The sequence below is a fragment of the Pezoporus wallicus genome, unplaced genomic scaffold (genome assembly GCF_028554395.1).
Source record: "Pezoporus wallicus isolate ANWC-B61680 ecotype Strahan unplaced genomic scaffold, APGP_CSIRO_Pwel_v1 contig_11996, whole genome shotgun sequence".
In the NCBI taxonomy this organism is placed as follows: Eukaryota; Metazoa; Chordata; class Aves; order Psittaciformes; family Psittacidae; genus Pezoporus; species Pezoporus wallicus.
The window spans coordinates 448,349-460,461 of record NW_026641627.1 but is presented as its reverse complement, the minus strand read 5'-3'; the positions used below and the strand labels follow the sequence as shown (position 1 = coordinate 460,461).

Below are 12,113 nucleotides of genomic sequence, written 5' to 3'. Positions count from 1 at the left end.
GGTGGGGGCTCCATCACCAGCACCTCTCAGGATGAGGCAGCACACACACACTGCTCAGCAACAGCATCAGGGACAGCCGCTGGGGCCATCACTGGTGGCAGCAAAAGGGGGATGACAATCTGCCCAGCATGGCCACGGCACCCGCCACGCCTGAACGTCTCCGTCTCCCCGGCAACCTGGGTACCAGCGACTTCTGATGCAGCTGAGTGGTCTTGTGCAGCAAAAGCCATGCTGAATCCATAGCAGGATTACAGCAGCTTTCTCTTTTCCCTGCCCTGTTGCCATTTCTGTCCAAAATTCACCATTAAAACATAACTCTGTGTCGAGGAACAAGAAGCATCACTCCAGGGACACAGGGAGCACTCCTGCTCACCCTGCCAGCCACCACTGACTGCCATGGGGTTTACTGGGCAACGGACACCATCTCAGTGCCAGCTACCTCGAATGGCCTGGACCATTACAGGTACATGGGAGCAGGATTAGCATCCTCCAGGGGACACCACTGGCAAGGAAACCCAACCTCACTCTACATCCAGCACCTTTGGTGGCCTTAAAGGTTCCAAAAACTCCTCATCAAACACAGAAGTCCCTCTGGTGCTCTGCCAGCTTTCCCACCACCCTACCAAGTGTCCTGCCTTCTTTGCAAGGGGGGGAAGGACACAAGTCAAGACCAGGGCAACAAAGAGCTCCATGAAGAACTGGCCCTTCCCAGAGAGCCCGGCAAGCTGCAATGAGGGGAGTAGATCATACCCCACAGAAGCTGATGGCCTTCCATTGAGCAGCTCTCAGAACCTGCTCTTGTAGCTGCTGAGGATGGGAAGTGGCCCAAACACTGTTTAACCCCTTCAGGAACAGGGAGCAAAAATCAAGAAAGGAAACTCAAAAGCCTCTGTCCCAGAATAAAGGGGAGAGCAGCAAGGGCTGTGGGGAAGCTGGGCTGGGAGAAGCCCACAGAGGTGTCACCACCAGCATCCATCAGCTGGAAGACGCTGCCCTGGAGCATACCCATGGCAGGGCTGGGAGCTCTCCTGCACGTGGTCCAGCCTCCACATGCACCCTTGGGAGCAAATCCTGCAGATCCCACCCCACAGCACGCCTGCTCCGATGCTGCCTACAGCTCCACATCCCTTGGGTCCTGCTGTGCCACAAAAGCTGCTGAAACACCAGTCTTGGGTGGCAAGTCCTCCTCCATAGGGATGTGAGGACAGACAGCTCTTCCTTTCCCCCAGCCCCAGTGGGATCACCAGTTTAGCAAGGCAGGAGCCCATCCCAGCCCTTCACACAACCCAAAAGCAGCTGTGAGGGTGGTACATCACATGGGAACAGAGCTCCCTGCCACCGGAGCAGCAAAGCTGCATCTTCCAAGGAAAGCCCCATCTCCTGCCACCCAAGCAGAGAGCTGTACATCAGAGGAGGGCAAGATCACAGCTCCAGCCTGGCTCCCGGGCAGAAAAGCCTTCAACAGCCAGGCAGAGGGGGTCAGAGATGGGGACATCCCAGCTCACTCCAGCTCTAACGCAGCACAGGGGAAGCCCAGCTCCTAACACTGAGATGTGATGCACAAGAGGCTCCAAGTCCCAGCCAAAGCAAGCAGGGTGTTTGGGCAGAAGCCAGCCTTTCCCAAGCTGAGTTTGAGGGAGCTTGGCAGCTCTCAGCAGCCTTCAGGGCACGCATTGCCACATACCACAAACCTGTTTGCTCAGCCCGGGCCAAAGCAGCTGGGGTGGCACAGAGCAAGCTTCATTGACCAAGGCATCTCTCCCAGTAAGGATGGGCCCCAAGTCAAGAGGAAAGTGAACCCCTGCCCCACAGCAACATTGCCAGGGGCTGCGGCACTGCCTGCATGGGGTGAAGGGCAGGGAGGAAAGAACAGCTTCATTTTCCCAGCTACCCTGTAAAACAGACTGACAGTGTTTGTCAGGCAAAGGATGATCCCTGCAGCATCCTGAGCTAATGCTTATAATGAGCTAATCCTGCCCAGAGTGCTGGGACTGGCCTCAGAAGCTGCTCTGCGCTCATCTGCGCTTTGCAGCTATTAGAAACTGCCTGAGCAGAGTTTCGGGACTAAACACCCTCTCTAGGCTGATGAGAAACCTGGAGGGGGCTTTGGACCAGGGCTTTAGGGCCAGGCCAAGGGGAATGGCTTTAACCTGACAGAGGGGAGACTGAGATGAGCTCTTAGGCAGAAGCTCTTCCCTGTGAGGGTGCTGAGGTGCTGGCACAGGGTGCCCAGAGAAGCTGTGGCTGCCCCATCCCTGGCAGTGTTCAAGGCCAGGTTGGACACAGGGGCTTGGAGCCAGCTGCTCTAGTGGAAGGGGTCCCTGCCCATGGCAGGGGTTGGAGCTGGATGAGCTTTAAGGTCCCTTCAACCCAAACCAGTCTGGGATTCTATAATAAACCAGTTCCACATCCAGGTGCTCTGCCGGGAGCCCAGCTCAGGCACAGGCTCAGCCCTGCCTTCTCCCATCTTCTCTTTCCTTACAAAGTAAGGCCCAAGCTCTCTGCCTACAGTCATCATCCTCTGGTCTGCAGCCCCAGAAGAGCCTTTTTATTTAGGGTGTTATATGTTTGTTTAGCCCTTATTTGTCTGGGATCTAAAGCAGCAGCTAAAAAGTGCTATTTTCCCTAAGTCAACAATCAGGTCTTGTGCACCACTTCCAAGCAGAATGGAGTAGCTCAGTTGGAAGGAACCTACAGCAATCACCCAGTCTAACTGACGGACAACCACCTCCTTCGAGCAAGCTCCCAAGCAGATAATCCTTTCCTGCCTATCAAATCCCAGCAGCAAGCCCTTCGTGACACCCAGGAGGTGGGATATTACATCAGCTGTGAGGGAGCTGTGGAAACGGAGAGGGATGAGCAGCTCAGCACCAGCATGATGCCTGTGCTGTCACCAACCCCACCAGGAGCACAGGGACACCTCCCTCGGCACAGAGCAGCACAGCACGGGCTGTGCTGGCAAGGCTTTGCTTGCTCAGACTTGCCGTGGAGCTGGGACCCACAGGCGACAGGCACATGGCTGGGCAGGTCTGCCCGGAGCACGCAGCCGCGCGGCAGCTCTGCTGTGTAAGGGCTTCCTCAAACCCATCAGATACAACTGGAAGAGGGAATCATGAAACCGAAGACACCGAGGCCTGGGCCACCGACCCAGAAATGGGACAAGGCACCCCGTCATTCTCCTTGCTTTCTCTATAGACATGCACCCCAGACACAAGCGCTGGCATCCCTCCAGACCCACAAAGAGCCCTTCAGAAGGGGTGATTTTGCTGCACAGCTGGTGAGAATCCACTCATAAAGACACCTCTAGCCCTGAGGAACGCATCACAGCAGCCCACCACAGCCCCCAGCTAGGACATGGATCCGCTGCCCACCTCTGCACCTTCTGCCTTGTGTGGGCAGGAGCCAAGCCCCTGCAGGCAGCGGAGCAGTGCAGATGCAGTGAGCCTCACGGTGCACGCTGCTGCGTGCTCCTGTCACTGGGAAAGAGCCAGGACAGGGGAGTGCAGCCATGGAGCTCCTTGTCCCCAGTGCTCAGATGACGACCCAGAGCGAGGGTAGCACTGCTGCATTGCTCTCTGTCCAGGTCCTTGCAGGTCAGAGAGCAAAAGCAGCAGCAGCTCACATCTGGTTTCACATGCACAGCACCATGCAAACCCACTGTGCCCCAGAGCCAAGCAGCCCACCCAGCCAGAGGAACCCCAAGGGTCTCCAAGAAGGCCTGCACCACAAGCTTTCCACTCTTCCAGGCATCCCAGCCATTTAATTCCACAGCTCAGACCCATCGCTGTCCTCTCCCAACTTCACTCCCAGCTGCTTGCCAGTGCCAGCCTCCTGGGGATGCATCTCAGGCCAGTCCCTGCAAGCCCAGGGATCTACACCCTGGGCTCAGATCCTCACAAAGAAAACACAATGCCTGGTTTGCAAACACATCATCTTCCTCAAACCCTGCACACAAAAGAGAGCACGGAAACTCAGCGCTAAGCACGACATCCCAAAGCTGCTCCCTCAGTGGGCAAAGACTGGGGAAGCCTTTCTGCTGGCAAAGGGGCTGTTGCCCTACTCCTTACTAGGAAAACCCAGCACACAGAGACAGCCAGAAAGAGCCCATTGTGTGTGCTGGTGATTTCCAGGCCACATTTCCAATCCCACCAAAGGTTTCTGGCAGACAAACCTCCCTGCAGCACCAGCCCCGTGCTGAGCAGCCCCCTTCTACGCTACACAACCCACTCAGCCTTACGTGGGATCTGGAAAGGAGAATAAAAGCTTTCAGGCTAAACTCACGCTGCTTCCAGGGGCTGCTCTCAGCGCTCCGCTCAGGCACAGCTCAGAACCTGCAAAGAGGAGAGATCAGACTTGGCTCAAAAGGAATAAAACCCCTTCCCAGAGCTGATGGCGAGTGCACGGAAGGACGCCAGCCAGGCACTTCATCACAAGATGGTGCCTGCACGGCTCCAGCGCTGCATCGACTCCATACGAAGCTGCTTGCTGGAGAATGTAAACTCCAGATTACATTAGATGCTGCTTTACTCTCAGGAAGACTGATGTGAAAACAGCACCTTCCCAGGCAGGCAGCCTGCCCGCTGCGAGCCAGCTCTGCTCATCTGAGTGATAAAAGCAAATATTTACTACAGGCAGTGCCGCAGAACCAACACACCTCTCAAGGGAAACGGATACCGCCCCGGCTCGCACCACCCAGCTTCTCCTTTCAGGCCCATCTGTGCCACCCCATTGTCACCCGTGCCCCTGGCTCACCGGTGCGGACCCTGCGGTCCTGCCAAGGCCAACATCTGGTCAGCAGGACTTTTGCCCGGGTAGAGATGCAGGTCAGTGATGCAGGACCCATGGGAGCCAGCTCTGCTCACTCACCCATGGAGTGACCAGCAGCTCTGGCACGCCAGGAGTAAATCAGTGGTTTTAATAGGAACAGCCCCAGCCCTGAAACAGCATTTTAAGGGCCCTGTTTTTAGATGACAACTGCATCTGATGGAGGAGGAAAAACTGCTCACCAGGGCAGTTACACGAAGAAGGAAGCACAGCCTCACAGCGCAGCAAATACACCAAGAGACCTGCTTTTCTAAGGATTGCTTTTCAAACATATCTTCGATAGGCAAGGACCATCCTCCCCTAAGCACAGAAGCAAAGCAGTCAGGATAACCCACCTATGCAAAGCACCCACCTCTCCCATGGATTCAGCAAAAACCTGTCACTCTCTGAGCAAACATCAGCTGTGCATGGCACGACACAGCCTGCCCTGAGCAACGCTGACCCACAGCAGCTTTCCAAAGAGCTTGCTCCGGGCACAAAAGCTGCTCCACTTTCCATTTGGACAGAGTCCCCTAGCAGCAGGGTGACACAGAGTGACTGATACCTGGCTGGGCAGCTATGGGGCTCCAGAATTCCCTTCAAGACAGGAACAGGACACAATGCTGTGGCCTGGGCAGAAAATCTGATGCAATAAGGCTGGGAGCTTCAGTGCCTCCAAGGAAACAGAATCAACTTTGAACAGGGAGAAACTGCACCCCCAAATGATTTGCATGAGGGACATGGAAAGAGGAGGGAGTCACAGCCACCGCCACATGCGTGGTCCCATCCCAGCTCTGTACCACTGTCACACAAGAGGAAGCACAAGCAGGATGTCATCATGCACTGGCACTGTGTATACACCCCTGCCCACCAGGGACTTTTGTAGCCACCATGCAGACTGGCTTTACTCACTCAACTGCTCACTGCACAGGGGGCAGGGCTGGGATGCAATGTGGGCACCCCTGTGGCACCAGCACTGGCTGCACCCATAGCCCCAGGTCCCTCCATCCATAGGCACCTGTGTGCCCAGCGCTCAGCACAGGAGCGAAACACATGCCCCTGTGCACGACTCACTGCTCTCCCAGACCTCAAAATAGCATTTTCCCAATTTTCCAATCACACACGGAGCCTGCGCTGCCCATGGAGCAAGGGATGTCACTAGTGTGTGACAGCTGCTGTTCAATGCTCTTACTCGGGCAGATGCCACCGACCAGAAGCTAATGAGCCAAAGGAGAGGAAGAGCCCCATGAGAAGGGCTCTGCCCTCTCCCAGCAGCAGGACACAGCCAGCTCTCCATCAGCGCAGAAGAAGGGGCATCACACCAGCACCCGGGGCTCACCAGGCCTGCACCACGTTCCTCCAGTGAGGGAGGATGCATTCACTGCCCCAAAGGCAGGGCAGTGACACTCAATGCACCCCAGCCTGCCTGTGTTAATGCTGCCAAACAAAGCCCTGTGCTCTCCATCACACACCGACCATCCCTCCTTCCCATCTTCTGCTGTGTGAAGCTGCATTCATCAGGGCGGCCGGCACCACAACAGGCTCTGAGCTATGGACATTTTGGGATCTGAACTATTGCATCAATTAGTATCATATTAATGAAGTGGTTTAGAATACACTGGGAGCAAGACCCTCCCCCAACCCTGCTCACTTCTGCCTACAAACAAGCAGCTCCCCATAACATTGCCGCTAGCAAAAATCCATGCTACACTGCATCACGATCTCCTGCCACGCAGCTGTCCCCGGCGCCGGGCCAGTGCATACAGCATCTCGGCCACAGACAGTGCCCTGGGCTCGAAAACATCCCACAGTGACCCACATTGTCACAACATCGTCATCGCAGTCATCCCGCCTGACCCCGGCAGGGCGAGCGTGAGCGCTGGCGCTGGGACACCAACAGCAGCCAGACAAAGGCTATGGTCCATGCAAAGGGGCTGATCCCAGCCGGCACCGCTGCGGGCTCAAACACCGGCTGGGGTTAGGTAGGAGGGAGCCATGTGCTGAGGCCAGCTCGCACAGATCTAGGACAGCGCGTTGCAGAAATGCCGATGGGTCCAATAAAGGGTGAGGAAGGGGATGAGGATTCATTCTGTCCCCTTCATATGCCCATCAGAGCAGGAACATAAACAGGGCAGGACAGTGCAGCAGCCCCAGGGCAGCTTAGCTGAGCGTGAAGCACGGAGAGGTCCAGCTGTGCACGGTTCCACACTGCCCTGGGATCACACCAGCTCTGGGCAACCGAGAAGGAGCAGCCCAGGCAGCGCTCAGCAGGAGATGACCATGGACCACACCACCATGGGCCTTCCAGGCTGCCCTGCCCACAGCCAGCAACACTGTGCCGAGGTGGGACTGAGCCCCAAGGCTCTTGCAGCAGCACGGAAGCGCCAACAGTGGAAGCTGCCACCAAAACACAGCCTGGGCAGCGGTGTCCAACTGTCCATGGCTGGTACTTCCACTGCTCACTCCAAAGGCAGCTGCATTTCTTACAGATGTACAGCACATGGGACCAAGGTGACCAATAAAGATCTACTCGTGCTGTACCACCAGAAAGCATTCTTTGGGTCCCTGAAGAGGAGCCCCAGTGAATCGGCAGAGGTAATGGCCCCTATACACAAGGCATGTGTATACCCAGAGCCACATCAGACCTCAAAGGAGGTTTCTCTTGTTCTGGACCGTTCACTCTGCAGTACCTTCATCAGAACCTGCAGTAAATCTAAAAGGCAACACTGCTGAGAATGCAGACTGGAGGTTTCCCACCCCAAAGTTTGTTTCTTTGTCGAACGTTGCACCTTCCCACGGCAAGCAGCAGACCCAGCTGTATGACCACCCCTCAGGCCTTAACACAGCACTGCTCACCCGCTTCGAGACCTCCGCCACCTCCCTCTCATCGCCAGCAAAACAGAGACCCAACGCTGTGTCAGGTGCCGCGCCATCCCACGCTCAGCACGAGCTCCTCCAGATGAACAGCGCACCTCATTAGAACGTTCACTTGCTCCTCTCACACACAGGGGTACTGCTTCCCCAACAGCATCACTAAAGAGAAAAACCTGCAGGACCCCTCCCAGCACTGCAGCCCTGCACGCCTGCCCACCTGGGTGATGGTCCCATGCGGATGGGCAGGAGGAGGATGCGAAGGGCTGGTCCATTCCCCCTTAAACCCCACAGCCGGTCAGGGTACGCATCTGCCTGCCCCTGGCCCGGGCAGGGTGGCTTTCTGCTGGCTCTCACCCCAGCAAGGCCGATTAGCTGGTTACAAAGGGGAATGTGTCATTTCAAACGCACAATCAGATTTCCCGGCCCTTCTGCCCATAACAAAATGTCTCGTGAAATGGCTCATTCTGTTCTCCCATAGAAACGTGTTTCCCTTCAAAAGCCTGATGCAGGAGCAGGGGGGCTGGGGGGAGAGAAGGCAAACCTAAAATTATCTTCTGAAAGATACCACGACAGCAACAGATTCACAGGAAAACGAGGTGAGAAGGGGGCTGTGAATGTGTTAAGATCCTGTTTAATCTCTCCCCAATCCACTGAAGGCAGAAACGATACCTCAACATTTCCTTTGTGCAGAGATGACTCCACCCTGTGTTTTCCTCTCCATCTGATACTGAGGGAAGGATACCAGCACACATCCCTGCTCTGCTGCCAGGCAGCGAGCAGGGCCCCAGCACTGGGTTAGTAGGAGCAGAGGGAGGAAGGAGCCGGTGGGTGGAACCTGGCAGCAGGGCTGGGCTGTGAATCCTCATTCAGCATCGCCTCAGAGGCAGGATGCGTTTTACACTAGTGCAGCACCTGGTCCTGGTTTCCTCCTCATCACCAATACCTTGCAAAAGAGCATCAGTCCTTTGGGCCAAGAAGGGGTCAAGGACAGCAAAGCCCAGTGAGATGGCGGCAGGGTCCAGTTATAGCTGGTGTGCAGAGGACTGGTTTCTAGCAGGAGGATGGAGCAGATACTAAACTGCCACCACAGTTCATCTCCACAAAGGGGCCAAGTGCCCCAGTAAAACTGCTGACCTGCTGGCAACTGCAGATCTGCAGCCTCAGCCTCATTTGTCTCGTGTTCTGAGCACAATAGGGTCAGCCTAGACTCCTCTCTGTGCTGTTATCACACCAGACCTGGGATGCTGCTTACACAAACCCAGCTGCTCCTACACAGGGCAGACCCAGCCCAGAGCACGAATATTGCCCTTTGGAGGGCAAAACATGGACCATCAGCAGCAGATGGAAAGAAATTCCTCTTCCAGAGCATTACCATCCAGATTTTAAGGCTGTCTGCTACTCCCACCATCCCAGACAGCAAACCTGGGAGTGTGCATGAGCATGCCCATGGGCAGGCACATGCTATAGGCAAGGCACTGACTCATTCTCAGCTTCAATTCAGGCCACCCTCATCTGTGCACTGGGACAAGCAGATGTGAAGTATCTGTACCGAATCCCTCACCTAGGGCTCTGGGATGACTGCCCCTTTCCACGCAGTCCCACAGCTCCCTGTCTAGCGCAAGGGGAGCACAGCTTGGTTCCTGTCCCGGTGGTACTAAAGTGCAACCCAGCAGCTCTTGGTACAGATGCCTCCATGCGCCCCCAGCCATTTCACCTCCTTGGAGCAAGGCAGGGAATAGGGAGAAACCATCATCGAAGACAATGACATCCATTGGACCTGGGCCCAACATCCTGCTCTGCACCAGGGGCACACTGTGGGGACAGGAGAGCTGCTGCAGAAAGCAGCCACTGCTTCCACAATGGAAGATGTGGTTGTCCAAGTCTCCTCCTCTTCCCTTTAAGGCACACTTAGGTCCTGGACAACCCACAAGCTTCCACCCAAGGGCTGGGAGGACAGGAAAACTGGATGTTCAGCCACAAGGAAACAGTGCATCATGACCCCATCAAAGACAGTCTCCTCCCACCACGCTTCCCATATCCTGTAATCCAGACAAGGTGATGTGCCTACGGAAGACAGGTCCACTGGACAAGCTGCCTCGATGGCAGTAGTCATGCTCGACTTTACAGACCCTTATGGCACAGGACAGGTACTGGAAAGGAGCTCCCAAAGGAGATTGTCCTCCAGCACCCACAAATACATACAACTCCTTCCAGGCTCAAGTGACAGCACGAGCCAACAGTGAGCCCAGCGTCCCCTCCACACAGACCCTCACAGGTCTCCCCAGTGCCATCACCCCGGCTGTGACAAATCCAAACCTGCTGACTCAGAGCCACCCGACTGCTCTAATGAGAACAATAAGCCACGCAGCCATCACTGTCACAGCCTCAGCGCAAGCACATTTTTAGATGCTGTATGAGAGCCATGTATCTGTAGCTGCACAAGTCTTCCTGCACAGGAGCTTCCAGCAGCCGGAGACACAGGAACCTCTGCGCTTTGTGTTTCTTCCTTTGCATCTAGGTTTAAAACAGAGCTTCAGGCTCAGACCTCCAAGTGACAGGCACCACATTCACGTCTACTACAGAGCCAAACACAGGCCTTACAGACACCCAGACTGATCTGCTACAAAGCTTGAGCCCATCTCCTCGCACACACTTGCTTCCCCCATCAGTATCCCGGTGAAACTCGGGTGCTGCAGTGCTGTGCCCAAGGCGGCAGGGAAATATCCCCAGTCCAAAGCCAAGTAAAATTAAGGCAAAGGACGCTCCAGTGATGACTGAGCAGGAAACTCGGAACAAGCCTGGGAAGAGCCAAGCCCACCCCCTGCCCTTTAACCAAGAGGCCATTCTCTGGGACTTCCCAATTTAGAAATCCTTAATTAGCTATGGGAAAGAGTGCTTCTTTTGGAGACAGAATTAATGAGGCACCTGACTGGTCCGTCTGCCTGTCTGTCTCCTCCAGTAACGCAGAAGTCATCAGCAGTGCTAGAGGAATGAGGAGCACAGGGAACACGGGGGGATGATGGAGTTATATATGGGATGAGGGCTCAGGGCTGCCAGCAGAAAGTGTGAAAGGTTATTGTGCAAACCAACAAGAGATCCAGCTCCTCACCAGGACCAAGGTCATCAACCAGAGCTCAACACAGAGCTCAGCTGCCTGGGGGAAGAAAATGGATTTTAAGATGCTCCCCATTCCTCACTGCAGTGACTCCTCCAGCTGAGCCAGGCACCCCTCCAGCTGCCCATCCGCATGCCAGAACACACTTACCCTGGGAAGCTGTGGTGGTGTCAGCCATGGCAGGAGCTCAGGAAAGGGAGCCCGGTGAGCTCTGTGCGTGCACTGGACAGGAAAGGTACCAAAACCTTCGCCCTCCCCATCCCAGGAACAGAGGCTCTCATCTAAACTCATGCTTTCTGAGCAGAAACACAACACTGGACTTTAAAACCCCTTTTTTAGAAGCTTCCTCCAAAACAAAGCATCTCCCCCGAGAGTTTGGGGAAATACTGATTTCTCAAAAATTACTAAAAATAACAATTCCAGACAGTTCCAGCTACAACATCAACAAGTAACCAATACAGCAGGGGCAGAGCACATCACCTGCAGCCAAAGCCAGCCCACCGTCAGCACAAACAGGGTGCTGCATCATGCACTCCGAGCCACCCTGCACCCCACGGCAGGGCTCTGCTGTGCATCCAGAGCTCTGGTTGAAGGCTGCTGTGGCTAAAGCAGTGAGCATAGCACAAGGATGGCACAGAGGGGAGAGGTGAATGCTCTGCTCTCATCAGGGTCTGCAGGTGGGGAAGCAACTCACGGCCCCCACTGGACAGGTACATCATGGTCCTTTGACACCAAACAGAGCATAAGGAGGGAATGCTCTGGGAGAAAGGGGATGGTTCTGGACCTGCCATAAGCTACAATAGCCAGGGTCTGCCACACCTTCCAGAACATGCCCTGTAGCTCTGCATGCAGCAGAGACCGGGGTCCTCACTGAGACCATGGCTCTGAGCTCCCTGGTGAGACCTCAGCACTGAGTACCCTGGGGAAGCCTCCACAGACAGGCTCCATGCCTACCAAACCAGTCTCTAAAAAACGTAATTAAAGAGTAATTCCCTTCTTGCAAGGATCATCACCCAAACCCAGCCTTCCACAGCTCCGAGCTTGCTTGGCAGCAACAAGAACAGCTCTCCAGCCTGCACAGTCACGGTCAAAGGGATCTGACACATGCAGAGTCCTCCAGTGGGCTGCAAAGGACGTGGATGTCTGCAAGGCAGCCCCACAGAGCAGGCCTGGGCAGCAAATGTGCTTCCCGCATCTTGAGTTGTTTGGAAGTGAAAAACACTTTGGACCAGTCTAGCATGACAGAGCTGGAGGGAAAGTGGCGGTTAAGTGCAAGGAGACTGATGCAGGGGCTGGTCTCTCCAGGGATGCTGGAAAAGCC

At 55.3% G+C, this 12,113-nt stretch overlaps 1 protein-coding gene across 8 annotated transcripts in view; it reads right to left on the bottom strand.

Moving 5' to 3' along the window:
• EPB41L1 (erythrocyte membrane protein band 4.1 like 1) overlaps nucleotides 1–4,331 on the bottom strand; it is a 47,127-nt gene extending 42,796 nt beyond the window's left edge. For all 8 annotated transcript variants that reach the window (XM_057424599.1, XM_057424602.1, XM_057424604.1 and 5 more), the window contains exon 1: nucleotides 4,282–4,331. The gene's annotated coding sequence lies outside the window, so the exon portion shown is untranslated. The remainder of the gene's footprint in view (nucleotides 1–4,281) is intronic.
• Between the last annotated feature and the right edge of the window lie 7,782 nt (nucleotides 4,332–12,113).